The 13,810-nt window shown below is 41.2% G+C and overlaps 1 long non-coding RNA gene across 1 annotated transcript in view; it reads left to right on the top strand.

Annotated features, from left to right (window-relative positions):
• The window catches only part of LOC132378505 (uncharacterized), a 300,183-nt gene that overhangs the window by 120,113 nt on the left and 166,260 nt on the right, over positions 1 to 13,810 (top strand). The window contains exon 3 of the long non-coding RNA XR_009507063.1: positions 10,580 to 10,727. This is a non-coding gene — a long non-coding RNA (uncharacterized LOC132378505). The remainder of the gene's footprint in view (positions 1 to 10,579; positions 10,728 to 13,810) is intronic.

Raw genomic sequence — 13,810 nt, 5'->3', positions numbered from 1 at the left:
ATTAAGGATCTGAACCTGAAACCTCAGATGTCCAATCCCCTCTGCATCTGCTGCTTGTTCTGCTGATTTCCTCCAGCAGATTTTTTGTTGTGTTATATGTACAGATTTAGCACACTTCCTTTCAATGTTTTAAATGTTCTCTCAAAGGAAGGGCATCCGCCTCTGTGGCTTTCTCAGAGTAAGCTGGTTGATGCACTGATGTGAAGCCCAAGGACGTTTGTCCCACACCCATCAGGGAGGAAGCTACATGCCATCCATGCCAGGACCACCAGACTCAAAAACAGTTATTTTCGCTAAGCAGTAAGGCTGATCAACACCTCCACCCGCTAACCGCACCTCCCACACCCACAACCACCATTACTCTATCATTGTTAAATGGAGATTGACTCAGACCATTCCAAGTTTAATTCTTTTCCTTATATAACCATATAACAACTACAGCATGGAAACAGGCCATCTCAGCCCTTCTAGCCCCTGCTGAATGCTTACTCTCACCTCGTCCCACCTACCCGCACTCAGCCCATAACCCTCCATTCCTTTCCTGTCCATATACCTATCCAATTTTACTTTAAATGACAATACTGAACCTGCCTCTACCACTTCTACTGGAAGCTCATTCCACACAGCTACCACTCTCCGAGTAAAGAAATTCCCTCTTGTATTACCCCTAAACTTTTGCCCCCTAACTCTCAACTCATGTCCTCTTGTTTGAATCTCCCCTACTCTCAATGGAAAAAGCCTATCAACATCAACTCTATCTATCCCCCTCATAATTTTAATTTTAGATAAACAAGTCCCCCCTCAACCTTCTATGCTCCAAAGAATAAAGACCTAACTTGTTCAACCTTTCTCTGTAACTTAGGTGCTGAAACCCAGGTAACATTCTAGTAAATCTCCTCTGTACTGTCTCTCCTTGCAGACATTTAAACTTCTGTGAATTTCAGTCTAATTTCACCAATGCCCACTCAATACTGTTCCAGTGATTTGATCTCCATTTTAAAATCAGAGGCTCAGTTGTCACAGCTGTGGGCAATGTGAACAAAAATTGGCAAGAAGTAAGGCTGCTGAAGGCTATGGGTATTAACGAGCCAAGGCACCTTGTTGTCACTTTGCCCAACATTGACCTAAGGTTGTGGTGCCGATTCCATAGTATAACAGAAGCAAAAGTCATGTTTTCCAAACCAGTCTTGGGCTGCTGCCAAGCAAGCTACCATAAGGCGCAGATTCACCTTCATGCACTCAAACATTATGGTGCATAAATATTTTATTATTTAAAAAATGAGTCCATTTTAAAGTATTGTCCTCAGAGCACTAATCCTTGCAGATTATTGGTGGCTGGGATAACCATACCTGTTTATTGTTGAAGGATTTGTATCTTCTCACATTCCCTGCCCTCCCATTTTATGAGAGAATTGAAGTTGGATTTAAGGGAACCACAGTACCATATTCACAAATGTAGCTTCCTTCACATTGGGATAAAGTGCAGGCCTCTCCCCTCCTGCCCTCAGAGCTGTTGATCTTGATGGAGACTGGGACAGTGACCTTTTATGTTGTAAGCTAGAAAGGACTGGCTGGTATGATGTTAATCAAATAAATTGCAAGTTAATGATCAGATTTACATGCACACCTGTACTAACTTAGAGTGGTTCTGGAAAGGATGGTTTGGAGCTGAAAGTACTCAAAGCTGAAATGGTGCCTATAGATTAATAACCCTTACCAAAATGGAAGTATTTCCCTAAGGCAATCCTCCATTTGCTTCCCTATCTGCATCTCCAATATTCCCCACCTTGACACCTTATGAATAAGTCCACCAAAGCATCATATTCCAAATACAGCATGCTTCCTAAGTGCCTTCTCAAAAGCAAAGTGTCTACTCCAATTGGTTTGCTCCAATAAAGCATGTTGCAAAAGAACAAAAAATGATGCCAGTTTGCAGATTATACCACAGTAAAGGGCCACACTGTGAATCGTAAATTGTTTTCCCCTCAATCCCAGGGCTGTCCAGTTACTTCAGCTAATTGGTGGGGGCACGGGGTGCACCTGGATACATGTTCTTGTCTATATCAGTGGTGCTGAGGTTGAGAGCTTTAGTTTCCTAGGAGTGAAGATCACCACGTGGACGCCAGAGCCAAAAAAAGCTCATCAGTGCCCCTGACTCTGGTATACCCACTCTGACTCTCACCATTTTATAGAAAACATCCTACCCAGCCCTGGTCATGACTTGGTAGGCAACTGCTCTGCCTGTGGCTGCAAGAAAATGCAGAGAGTTGTTGACAGAGCTCAGCACATCACAGAAATCAGCCTCCCCTCATGGGCTCTGTCTACACTTCTTGTTGCCTCAGTAAAGCAGACAGGATGATCTGTCTTCTCCCTGTCCCACCCAGCAAAAGATACAAAGGCCTGGAACTATCTACCACGAGGCTCATGGACGCTTCTATCCTGATGGTATAAGACAAACTGAATGATTTCCTAGTATGATAAGAATGAACTCTTGAGCTCACAACCTACCTCATCATGACCTTGCAACTTATTTTCTGCAGAGTGAGCATAAAACAATTGAGCTCCTTTAATTAGAAGCTGGACGCTTTAGTTATTGAGTTCAGTGTTGAGCCCTGAGGGCTGTAAGAAGATGGGGTGGTGCTTGCTGAGCAAATGTTGGAACATAGAACTGTACAGCGCAGGAACAGGCTGTTTAGCCTATGATGTTATGCTGAACTAATTAAGCTAGTGACACCTTCTCCCTTCTGACCTTGATCGATATTCCTCCATTCTCTGCTAAACACCTATTTGATATCTGCCTCCATCGCTACCCCTTTTTAGTGGCACATAACTTTTTAAAAACCCTGGTTTGTCTTCATTGGAAGTGTTACAGGCTAAAGACATTTGGTTTGTCCCATCTGTGAGAAGGATGCAGAGTAAAAATGATAGGCAAGTGGAAAGTCAGGGTCACCTTTGTGGAACCAACAGAGAAGTTTTGTGTAGAAGTCACCTACCTCCATTTGTTTTTTTTACTAATGTGGAGAAGACCATATTTTGAATCATGCAATTCCCTAAATCTGAGGAAGTGTAAGTCATTACTGCTTCAGATGGAAGGAGAGTTCAGGTTGCTGGGTGTTAGGGGAGCAGCCATAGGGTTGGGTGATGTCTCTTCTATATTTTCATGAAAGAGTGCCATATGAAGGAGAGGGATTGCTTGGAAAGATGGAAATATGAAACAGGCAAGTGAGGATGGAATAGTCTCTTAAGAGAATGAAGGCTGGTTAGGAGGTGAAGATATGTCTTCACATTGAAGACGGTGGGAATTATGGATTATAATCTGATGATTATGAAGGCTGGTGACTTGGAAGATGAGGACAGGTGAAACTTTATCACACTCTAGGCCGAAGGAGAGGGGATAGAGGAGAGATATTGGAAATGCAGCCAACAGTTTTGTCAGAACATTGTCTGGTTAGAAAATATCCACAAAGTGGAGAAAAGGGGTTAAAACTCAGGAGATAGACAGTACAGTACAGGAACAGGCCCTTCACCCCTCAATGTTGTGCCAAACTGGTAAAACATTAAATAATCCTCCACGTTAAATAATCCTCCATTAACAAATAGAGGAATACGGACCATTTGGAGGCATTTGTTAACAGAAAATGCATGGTTGACATAGTTATGAGTATCAGTTGCTTGAAAGTGTTTTTTTTCCCATGTCAAACAGGTTGGCTGTGATACATAAGAAATATCTTATGGTGAAGTGACAATGACCCTAACTCTCAAGAGGCTTCAGATGTGGGAGTTCAATGGTTGAGTTATATAGCATTTCCCATAATCAACAGCTGGCTCTATTTAGATTGTAAAACATTTTGACACAGGCATTGCCCCAGAGTTGCAGCACAAGTGGAGGAAACATTCCCACACACCAACATGCTGTCACTGATTCCAATCAAAATCATAGAGCCATAGTTATACAGCTTGGAAACAGACCCTTTGGTTCAGCTCAACCACCAAGTTGCCTACTTGAGCTAATCCCATTCACCCACATCCATCTAAACTAGTGGTTCCCAAACCTTTTGGGTTACTGCCCCTTTGGTTCCCCTTTTATTCTCCTTCTCTTTCACAGACGGAACAATACAAATGTTTTTAGCCTGTAGCACATCCAATGAAGATTAACAAGGTTTTTTTTGCTTCTCCCTTTACAGCCATTACATAAAAGCTATAAAGAATTTTGATTTATGATGCATAGTGAAAGAAACTAGGAACTGCAAATTCAAAGCTGTGACAAATAATTGCTAAAATTATTCAACTCTAATTAAAGCTACAAGTAAGATAATTTTTTTATTTAACTACAGTAAAAACAATTTTCGTCAACAATTTTAGAGCATAAATTAGTAATCCAACTGTTCACTACATTGCTTTTTCAGCTTTCATGGGCTTGGTGCAGCGATATCAAGTTCTCAACATTAAGTTTAATGTCACTCAGAAGGAGTCTCGGATCCTTAATTGGTAGCCTGGTTTCATTGGTTTCATTGCTTTGAATGCAGTTGGTTGACTGTGTACTGAAACCAAACTCTGCTAAATATGACGTTGTAAAGTCATTGAAGAACATCTTGACCTGTTTTTCCACAGTGCAGGACAGTGTTCAGAGATTTCATTCTGCAGACAAAAGTCTTGATATTATTTTTTCAACCTCGGCTTCAGCTTAAAGTTAGTTTATAGTGTGATCAGTTCTTCCTCCATCTTTCCTGTTAATTCCTCATTAGAAGTGTTCTGGAGCGGATTTATTACCCAATCTGGAATTTGGATCGAGAGAAGATCCCGAAATCTCTCTCTGGCATGTCTTTATGCAACTTACCCATCTCCCCTTGTAATTTGTAGACCATATTCTTACTACTCTTTGGGAGTCTGTATACAACTCCCATCACAGTCTTTTTAACCTTGCAGTTCCTTAGTTCTACCCACAATATTTCAACACCTTCCGACCCTATGTGACCTCTTTCTAATGATTTGATATCATTTTTTACCAGCAGAGTCACACCTCTCAGTCTGCCTACCTACCCGTCCTTTTGACACGTGCACAGTCAAATATAACACCTTCCGTCCTGCATTCTTCTTTTTCGATTTTTATCCCCCTCTTATGTTTCAACTCATCGTGCTGTCTGCAATTTCACCCTATCATCAGCCTCCCCTTGCTAGGAGTCTCACTGCACATTGCCTTTGTTTGTAAACCAACTACCTCATCCTCAGCACTATCATGCCAGTTCCCAACCTCCTGCTAAATAAATCTGAACCCTCCCGATCAACTCTAGCCAACCCACCCACAAGGATATTGAACTCCTCGGGTTCAGATGTAACCCATCCCTTTTGTACAGGTTGTACCTTCCCCTGCTGAGATCCCAATGATGCATACATTTGAACACCTGTTCCTTGCACCAGTTCCTCAGCCACGCATTCACCTGCCAAATCATCCTATTCGTAACCTCACTGGCAGGTGGAACAGGCAGCAATCTCTACCCGTGGAGATAGAGAGGGGCACAAATTTGATTGGGCATCAGTAAAACTCATGGTGCAAGCAAATACATAGCATGCAAATGAATTCCTAGAAGCATGGTTTTCCACCAACAATTCTATAAACAGATGTGTAGACTTCAATCCCATTTATAAACCAATGGGGATGAAATTCTAGACTATGCATGGAGTGTGCCATGGAACCAATCAGCAACGAGACCCCCTCCCTACATCACAATTGGGCTTCTCTAATGGCAACCAATCAACTGATTGATAAGATATCTGATTGATAACTGATTGATAAAGGCCAAGCATTCACTGATGTTGTCTACTTGCATGCTCGTTTGCAAATATTTTGCCAAGATTGGAGAGCAACTCAGCCACCTGAGCTACACATTTTCCAAGTAATTTCCAGAGATCACTACCTTGAAAGTCACAATTTTCAGCTTTCTTCTGAGCTCCCTGAAATCTCTCTTCAGGACCTCACCACATTGTCTACCTATGTCATTGGTACCAAAATGCACCAAGACCTGGCTGCTCACCCTTATCCTTGAGAATGCCATGGATCCGATCTGAGACATCCCCGATCTGAGACATCCCTGGGTGGCATCTGGGTGTCTCTATCATGCCCACAGTATCACATCTCTGTTCCTCTGACTGTGGACTCTCCTATCAAATCTGCAGTTCTCTTCACCTCTCTGCTCTTCTGAGTCACAGCACCAGGCTCAGTGCCGGTCACTGTGGCTCCCCTGGTATGTCGTCCCCATCAAGAGTATCTAAAGTTGTATAATTATTATTAAGGGGAATGGCCACAGGTATATTCTGCACTTGCTGTGCATTTCCCTTCCTTCACCCAGTTACTTGTCCCCTGCAATCTAGGGGTGACTGCCTCCCTGTAGCTCCTACCTTTCACCTCCTCATTCTCCCATATGAGTCAAAGGTCATCAAGCTGCAGATCCAGTTTAGTGCGCGTGGTGCAGATGTGTTTATCTGGAGGTCTCCCAGACTTCCCACATCCCACACACAGTACAAAACATTGCCCCTGGAGCTATTCTCATGTTACTCTGTTACAAAAAATGAACAAGTAAGAACAGAAAGAGAGAAACATCAGATACTTCACCTCACCCAAGCCTGATGAGCCAAAGCCACTCTAAACTGACACACTCCACTTGCACGTGTTATTTTTATTTGCCCTTTACAATGAATCCCACTCATGGACTGGTCACCACCCAACTCAGAGAAACTGCCACGAAACTCTGCCTTTTAAATCTTGATTGCAGTCCTTATTGAAAAGGAGCTTTTCTTTAATGCACTCCTTCACTTTGATTACCCAACTCCCTCATGTTGATTGCCTCATCTATTGCATAAGTAAGAATGTTGGTGAGCGGAACTTCATGCGGTCAATGAAGGCACCATAGTCAGTGGCTTCATGCCACCAAAGTTATTACATAGGATTACAGATACATCAAATTATTATGAATTGTGTGACAGGCATCCGCACAAAGGGCAAAGAGACAGGGGATATGGAACACAGGGGATGGGTGTTTTAAATTGCTGTCTTTTGGCTGCATTTCTTGCATTAGTCTTAGCTTTTTACTCTTCATAGTTTTGGGGCCTCTGGTAAATATACCCTTGAACTTCCAAATTATGTTCTTCAGTCCTGGTATCAGTTCAAGAAATCCCTTTTGCCTCTATACAAAAGTCTTGTGAAGTGCAGTTCTGGATTGATGTCAGTGCTCCATCTGAAGTCTAACTATTAGTTTATTAATTCAAAAATTTCACATTTATAAATGGAATCTGGCAAACTTGCTTTGGGTTACCGTGCCGATGAAGGGTTCTGTTGTTAGAAAGGAACATGAACCAGGAGTTTGTTGAGAAGACTGCAGAGCTTTTTTCATCCAAAGATGGATAAGTAAAGGGGAAACATGAATTTGAAGAGTACCTTTCACAACCTAAGAAAGTGTTTTATAGTGGTTGTTATAACATAGGAAATACAACACCAGTTTGTTCATCAAAGAGTAATATGATAAAGGTCAGCCATCATTCTTAGTGCTGGTTATTGTAAAGAATGATTTACTTACTCTGTGATTTGGGATCATGCGGTGGACTCTTTCTATGTCTGATGTGGATGCTGGATGGGAACTCAGTTCAGTGTCCTCTCACGGTTTATCCAACAGTTCTGCCTTCCTGCTTCAGTGTTCAGGTCTCTGAGACATGACTCTACTCTGACTAGAAATGAGATTCTTACTGTTATGTTTTGTAACTTCAAAATATTAAACTAATTCAAAGGAAGGTTCAGGAGTCTGTAATGTGAGTCTAACGGCATCTGTGTACAATGCTCCCTCAGTTGCCATCTTCTGGATAGATCATGAAACCATATATTTTGCTTTGTTTAGATATTTTTCATTTGTTTTTCATCTTGGAACTGTTGGGGCCTGTGATTTGCAGTTTGGAGAACGTTTGGGTGTCCCAGTCTCTGAGAGGATTCTGGGAGGCAGAGGCAAGCGTGCCCGGAGAAAGCTGCCAGCTGATGTTTGATTCCATTTCACCAATTAGGGCAACCACTGTTCACTGATTAAAGTGACAAGGGAGACTGAAACATCAAGGCGGATGAGGAAGATGAGCATTGTCTGCTTTCCTCTTGATCACTAGTGGGACTGCTCTGCTATGGAAAGGGGAGACTGCTTTTTGGTTGCTGGGGGATGACTCCACTACTGGAGGGGTAAAGGCCTGAAATGTGCCAGGAGACTGCTGCCCAGGTTTTCTGTGTTTTGGATACGGACCTGGACTACAGACTTTTCTCAGTCTTATAGTTTTTTAACATTCTGCATTTTTTTGCCCAACCTTTCTTATTTTTAATGTGCAGGGCAAGGGGATTTGGGCATTGATGTGCCTGTTACGTTTTAATTCATTTTTTTGTGTGGAGAGGAGGTGATTGTGCTGCTGTTGTTTCCTTTCTTGGTTTTGTGACTATCTGGAGAAGAAGAATTTCAGAATCGTGTGTTTTGATAAAACTTAGTTCCTTACTTTAAGTGAGGCATGTACATATCACCTGGTAGTGTGATGACATATACAATTCATGTACTTATACATATAACCCATATTTAAATAGACAAGAATGCTATATATATAGCTTTCTATCATATAAAGTTATTCCAATATTACTGCAATATTAAATAGACAACACCTACTAACCAAATTCCAACTCAAACCATGTAGTTACCAGGACTGTCCACTAAATTGAATCATTTGATTTGATCATCAGAAGGAGTAGATGCTTTCCTGAATAGAAATTAGTTGACTAGCATAGATAGTGTGGGACCATTGCTTTGTTAACCGGGTATGACCGTTACTCCACCCAGCTGGTTAGGTTTACCTCTTCTGTGAGATGCTGTGCTTCAGACCATGGATGCACCTCAGGCTATTGAACTTGGGACACAGTTTGAAAGTGTGTACACCCTAAAATGTGTTCATATTTCCACCTGACATGTCAAGTACATCTGTAATGGGTTGCTGCATAGCTGGACAGTTTCACGTCCACTGATTGGACTTCCTTTAAGTACAGTCTACTACTAATTGTGGTTTCATTTGTAACTTCCTGTTTATGTCTGACTTTTCTTGTGCTTGTTTTTGCAAAAGTGAGACGAGCATTTTTGCTGCTCAAAATTATAGTATAGAAATGTAGAAGAAAACCAAATTTCATTCCTAATTGTAACATGTAATTAGTAATTAACTCTAACATCCTGAAGGGAATGGGCCTGATTTTACTTAGGAATGCGGTGTAATGATAAGTGCAACTAATATGGAACTTTGACTTACTATTAGAAATTCCAAAGCACAGGTTAGGCTAAAGGTGAGTGCCTCTATCTGAAGCTTTCTAAATACGGTTTCAAGTAATACCAGGGTGTATTTTTGTTCATCTTCTTATATCTTTTGAGTCTTACATTTTTATTATCTTGTATTTTTGGGAACTTGGAGAAGTGGGAAAGAGTGAAATGAATATCACCACTCGAAGTATCACTTTTGACTTGGAGGACATGCTCAAAGTTCAAAGTAAATGTATCATCCAAGTATATATACACCACCATATCCTACCATGAGATTCATTTTCTTGCAGGCATTCACAGTAGAACAGAGGAATCTATGGAAAACTACACACAATGATTGACAAAACAACCAATGTGCAAAAAAGACAAACTGCAAATGAAGAAATGTAAATAAATAATACTGAGACTACGAGTTGTAGAGTCCTTGAAAGTGAGCCCATTGGTTGTGGAATTGCTTCAGAGTTGAGCTGAGTGAAATTATCCATGCTTGTTTAGGATCCTGTTGGTTGAATTCCTAACCCTGGTGGTATGGGACCTAAAGCCCCTGTTCCTCCTTCTCAATGAGAAGAGAGCATGACTTAGGTGGTGGATTGCTTCTGATTCAAAAGGTTATGTATTATACCCAAAATGTTGCAAGAACTTGGCAGGCCAGGCAGCATTTGAAGAGGAGATGGGTAGCTGGTGATTCAGGTCAACACCCTTCATCTGGACTGAAAGATAGAGGAAAGGATTAAATGGTAGAGGGAAGCAGTGGAGCAAGTACCTTATTGAAACCTTCTCCAGGGATGTGAGCACAATTTAGATTGACATGCAACTGCAGTATAAAGGGAATGCTATAACGTCAGAGGCACAGTCCTCCAGCTGTAGCCTCATCTGTTCTTTTAGATACACATAATTCCACAGAAGAGAAGGAAAATTTTGCCTGGGGTCATTGTCAATATTTATCCTTCAACTAGTGCTGTTTTAAAATAGAGTAACTGGTTAGTATCCCCCTACTATTTATAGCATCTTCCTGTGTGCAAATTAGCTGTGCTGGATTACGACAGGTGAGAAAGGTAAAATCATGAAAGTGTTCCTTCCTGTTCTATTGATTCAGTAGGGAGTTTGGTGACAGTGGTTAACGGAATGCATATAAATGTTCTTACTTTTCTGATGAGTTGCCTGTTCTGCCACAGACACTGGCTGCTTGCTGCTCTTGATTTCACATGCACCACAAGCAAAAAAAATGAGTCACATTATATTTTCCCTCCCTCCACTTTCAGGCAGCCCAGGGAATTGGATGCCAGATCGTATGATTCAGATTTAGATTTCACAGTCTCCGCATGCTGATCTAAGACGAGACCACCCTGAACCGTGGATGCCACAGTGGGACAGACAGAATAGCAAAATGCACCAGTAACCACAAATGAGGTACATTATGCTTGGCTCTTAAACAGCTTTGTGCATGCCCTGAAGGGACCAAAATAAACATATTGCTAACTTGCACACACAAGCATGGGCTTTTGTCATGGAGACCACATTGGACTAAAGTCATGTTTTCATGATTGCTTAGTTCATCTCACACATTCATTCTTTTGAAAATAGAACAAGAATTTCCAACACCATGGGCATTGTACACAGTGCCTTGGATTTATAGCTTCTCTGTGTATCTTCATTATAGACCTAACTGGCAAGTAACATAAGTAGATAAGCATAAATCTTATATTTTTCCATTTGGTGTTGATTGTCTGCCCAGTTTTTCTCCGTCATCTATAGCTGCTCTTGAAATTCATCCTTATCTTTGTATGTTTGGATACAAATAGGGATTATTCTTAGAGACATGACAAACATAATCATACCATTATCTGGTGACTTTGATTTTTAATTAGTGGCACTTACAACCACCTTTAAAACTCTCCGCAGTGTACAATTATGCTGCACTCCTTACCATATCAATATTTCCTTGTAGTTGTATGTGACTGGTGCTCTAGAATCACATGAGGGCAGATTTCTCCTGAAAACAATTCTTATCTCTTTTTGTAATTGTGGAGTCAGGAGATTTGGAGATTAACAAGCAAAGCCCCAGGCAGATTTTTGTCTCTTATACCCAAGAGGGAAGTATAGAGTGATGATACAGTACATTCCAGTGACATGGTATCTGAGACTGAAAATAATAAAAGAGGGGTACTGCAAATCTGATGTAAAGCCAGAAAATGGTGGAGCCATTCCATATGCCAGACAGCATCTCTGAAAAGAGAGACTGCTTATGTTTCAGAATGGAGACACTTCATTGATAGTCTGACAAGGGGTTTCAGGGTAACTCTGCTTCACTTTGCACAGATGCTGTCCAACTTGCTGAGTGCTCCCAGCATTTTCTGGTTTTACTTACTAGCTTTCTCTGGAAACTTCCTCCTCGGCTCAAGTCAAAATCCTGCAGTCTTATGTTGGATGGAAAGACCAGAATGCCAAAAACTACAAATGCATTATTTGTACTTAAGATTCATATCTTTATGACAGTCAGTGCCTGATTATGTCTTTAATTATAATTTACTGTAGGCCTTTTTTATTTCAAAGGGCAGACAAACTATAATCTAGAAATGTTTCTTGATGATAAATCAAAATACTGCAGATTCTAAAAATGGGAATAAGAACATGAAATGCTGGGTGCACATTTCAGGTCAGACAATATCAGGATATTTCTTGCAAATTTCTTCAGGTTTACTGTGGAGAGCTTTCTGACTGGGGGGTGGGGGTGGGTTGATGGAGGGGCTACTGCACAGGATTGAAAAAAGCTCCAGAGAGTTGTAACTTTAGTCAGCTCCATCATGGGCACTAACCCTAATGTGTGGGTTAAACCTGATTCTGATTCTAATTCTTGAGTATTTCCTGCATTTTTAGTTTTTATTTGTCTCTAGATGTCAGAATGGTGTAAGGACTGTGACTGGTTGAGCCAGTTTGGGAAATCTAGAGCTGTTTTCCTGACTAAAATTAAGGGAAATAGTTTCTTGGAGAATAGCTCTTGTAGTTGCTGCAAAGTATATTCAGCATTGTAGCTATTGAAAATCTACTGTGGTTTATGTCCATTCAGCGAGTGGGGCACTGAGTCCTCAGGGTGAAGTCACGTCAGTGTTTGTTTGTTCATACAATGAAAGGCTTGATCTAAAGGAAGTTACAAAGTCATGAGTTCAAAACTAGTTAAAGTTTAAAAGAATCCTTTAATGAGGCTTGGGACAAAGAAAGGATGCATAAGCCAGTGGGATCACTGAGTGTAGGATGATAATTGAATTGCTTCATTCAGAACCATAATGACGAAAGCAGAGGCAGGGTCAAGGCATTATCACAAGTCAAGACCTATTTTAACATTAATCTCTTTCAGCATGTAGTGCTGAATTGATCATGGAGGAGGATGGTTGAAGAATGGTAACCACAATGAAAGCAGAAGGAAGAGTGCAGTCTTACTGTAATATTCTCCACTAATGCTGATTTAACTTTGCTTCTTATGGTAAACCAACAGACCAGTGGACAACCAAGGAGCTGACGATAACTGTCTCAGCAATGCAAATCAAGCAAAACTGCAGGCAGGACAAATAGGGGTTAATGGATTGGTGGATTCCCTCCTGGGTTACAGCAATATCCAGGCAGAAATTTCACTTCATTGGCAAACCGCCAAGGACATCAAGCACAAACTGGGGAAATGCAATAGCAGTCGACATATTGTTGGATTAACTGTCAACTGTCATATCTTGGGCTTGCTGGCACCCTTGAGAGAATACAAAGATGCAGACTTCGTTGTCCCATAGGAAAAGAGGGGGAGGAAGGAGCAGAAAATTGAAAGCTAGGATTGGGATGAGTGTGGGTGGTGGGTGACTGTGTAATGGAGGGAAATAAATAAGGAACACTGAAGCTTCCATTTATTCAGACAAACTGATTGCAATATCATCAGGTTGACTGTAGAACTCTAAAGCCATTCAGCCTCATTCATTTCACCTGAGTTCATTCATAACAGAGACTTATTGAAATTGTCAACCTAAGTGCTATTTGCTGAGTGATGCTACCTGCGAGATTTTTAAAGAACCACGTTTAGATACTTCTTACTTAAGAGCCACTGCAATTCATCTGTCATCTGGAATTAAATTGCTGTGACCCTCCAGTCTGGCTTGACACTGACTAAGTTTCTTGGATACTGAATAAACAACAGTGCGTATATATGATGGCCAGCTGGTTGCTTGGGGCCTTCTGTTATACTTTGATCTTAGTTGCACTTCAACACTAGACCTCCACCCCCAGCCTTTCCTGCCTTCTCCAGGAATCCTCCATCATGCTTCCATTTAGTCCTCAGCTCTCCCAACCCTAACCCTGCTTCCCCTTCACCACCTTGTTTATTCTTTAAAATTTATTTTATTTATTGATACAGCGCAGTGTAAGCCCTTCCATGCCACCCCAGCAACCCCACAGCCCTGATAAACCCTAACCTAATCCAGGGACAATTTACCTATTTAACCTACCCTGTGCAT

The sequence above is a fragment of the Hypanus sabinus genome, chromosome 20 (genome assembly GCF_030144855.1).
Source record: "Hypanus sabinus isolate sHypSab1 chromosome 20, sHypSab1.hap1, whole genome shotgun sequence".
In the NCBI taxonomy this organism is placed as follows: domain Eukaryota; kingdom Metazoa; phylum Chordata; class Chondrichthyes; order Myliobatiformes; family Dasyatidae; genus Hypanus; species Hypanus sabinus.
The sequence above is the reverse complement of the archived record's forward strand: the minus strand, read 5'-3'. Positions and strand labels throughout refer to the sequence as shown.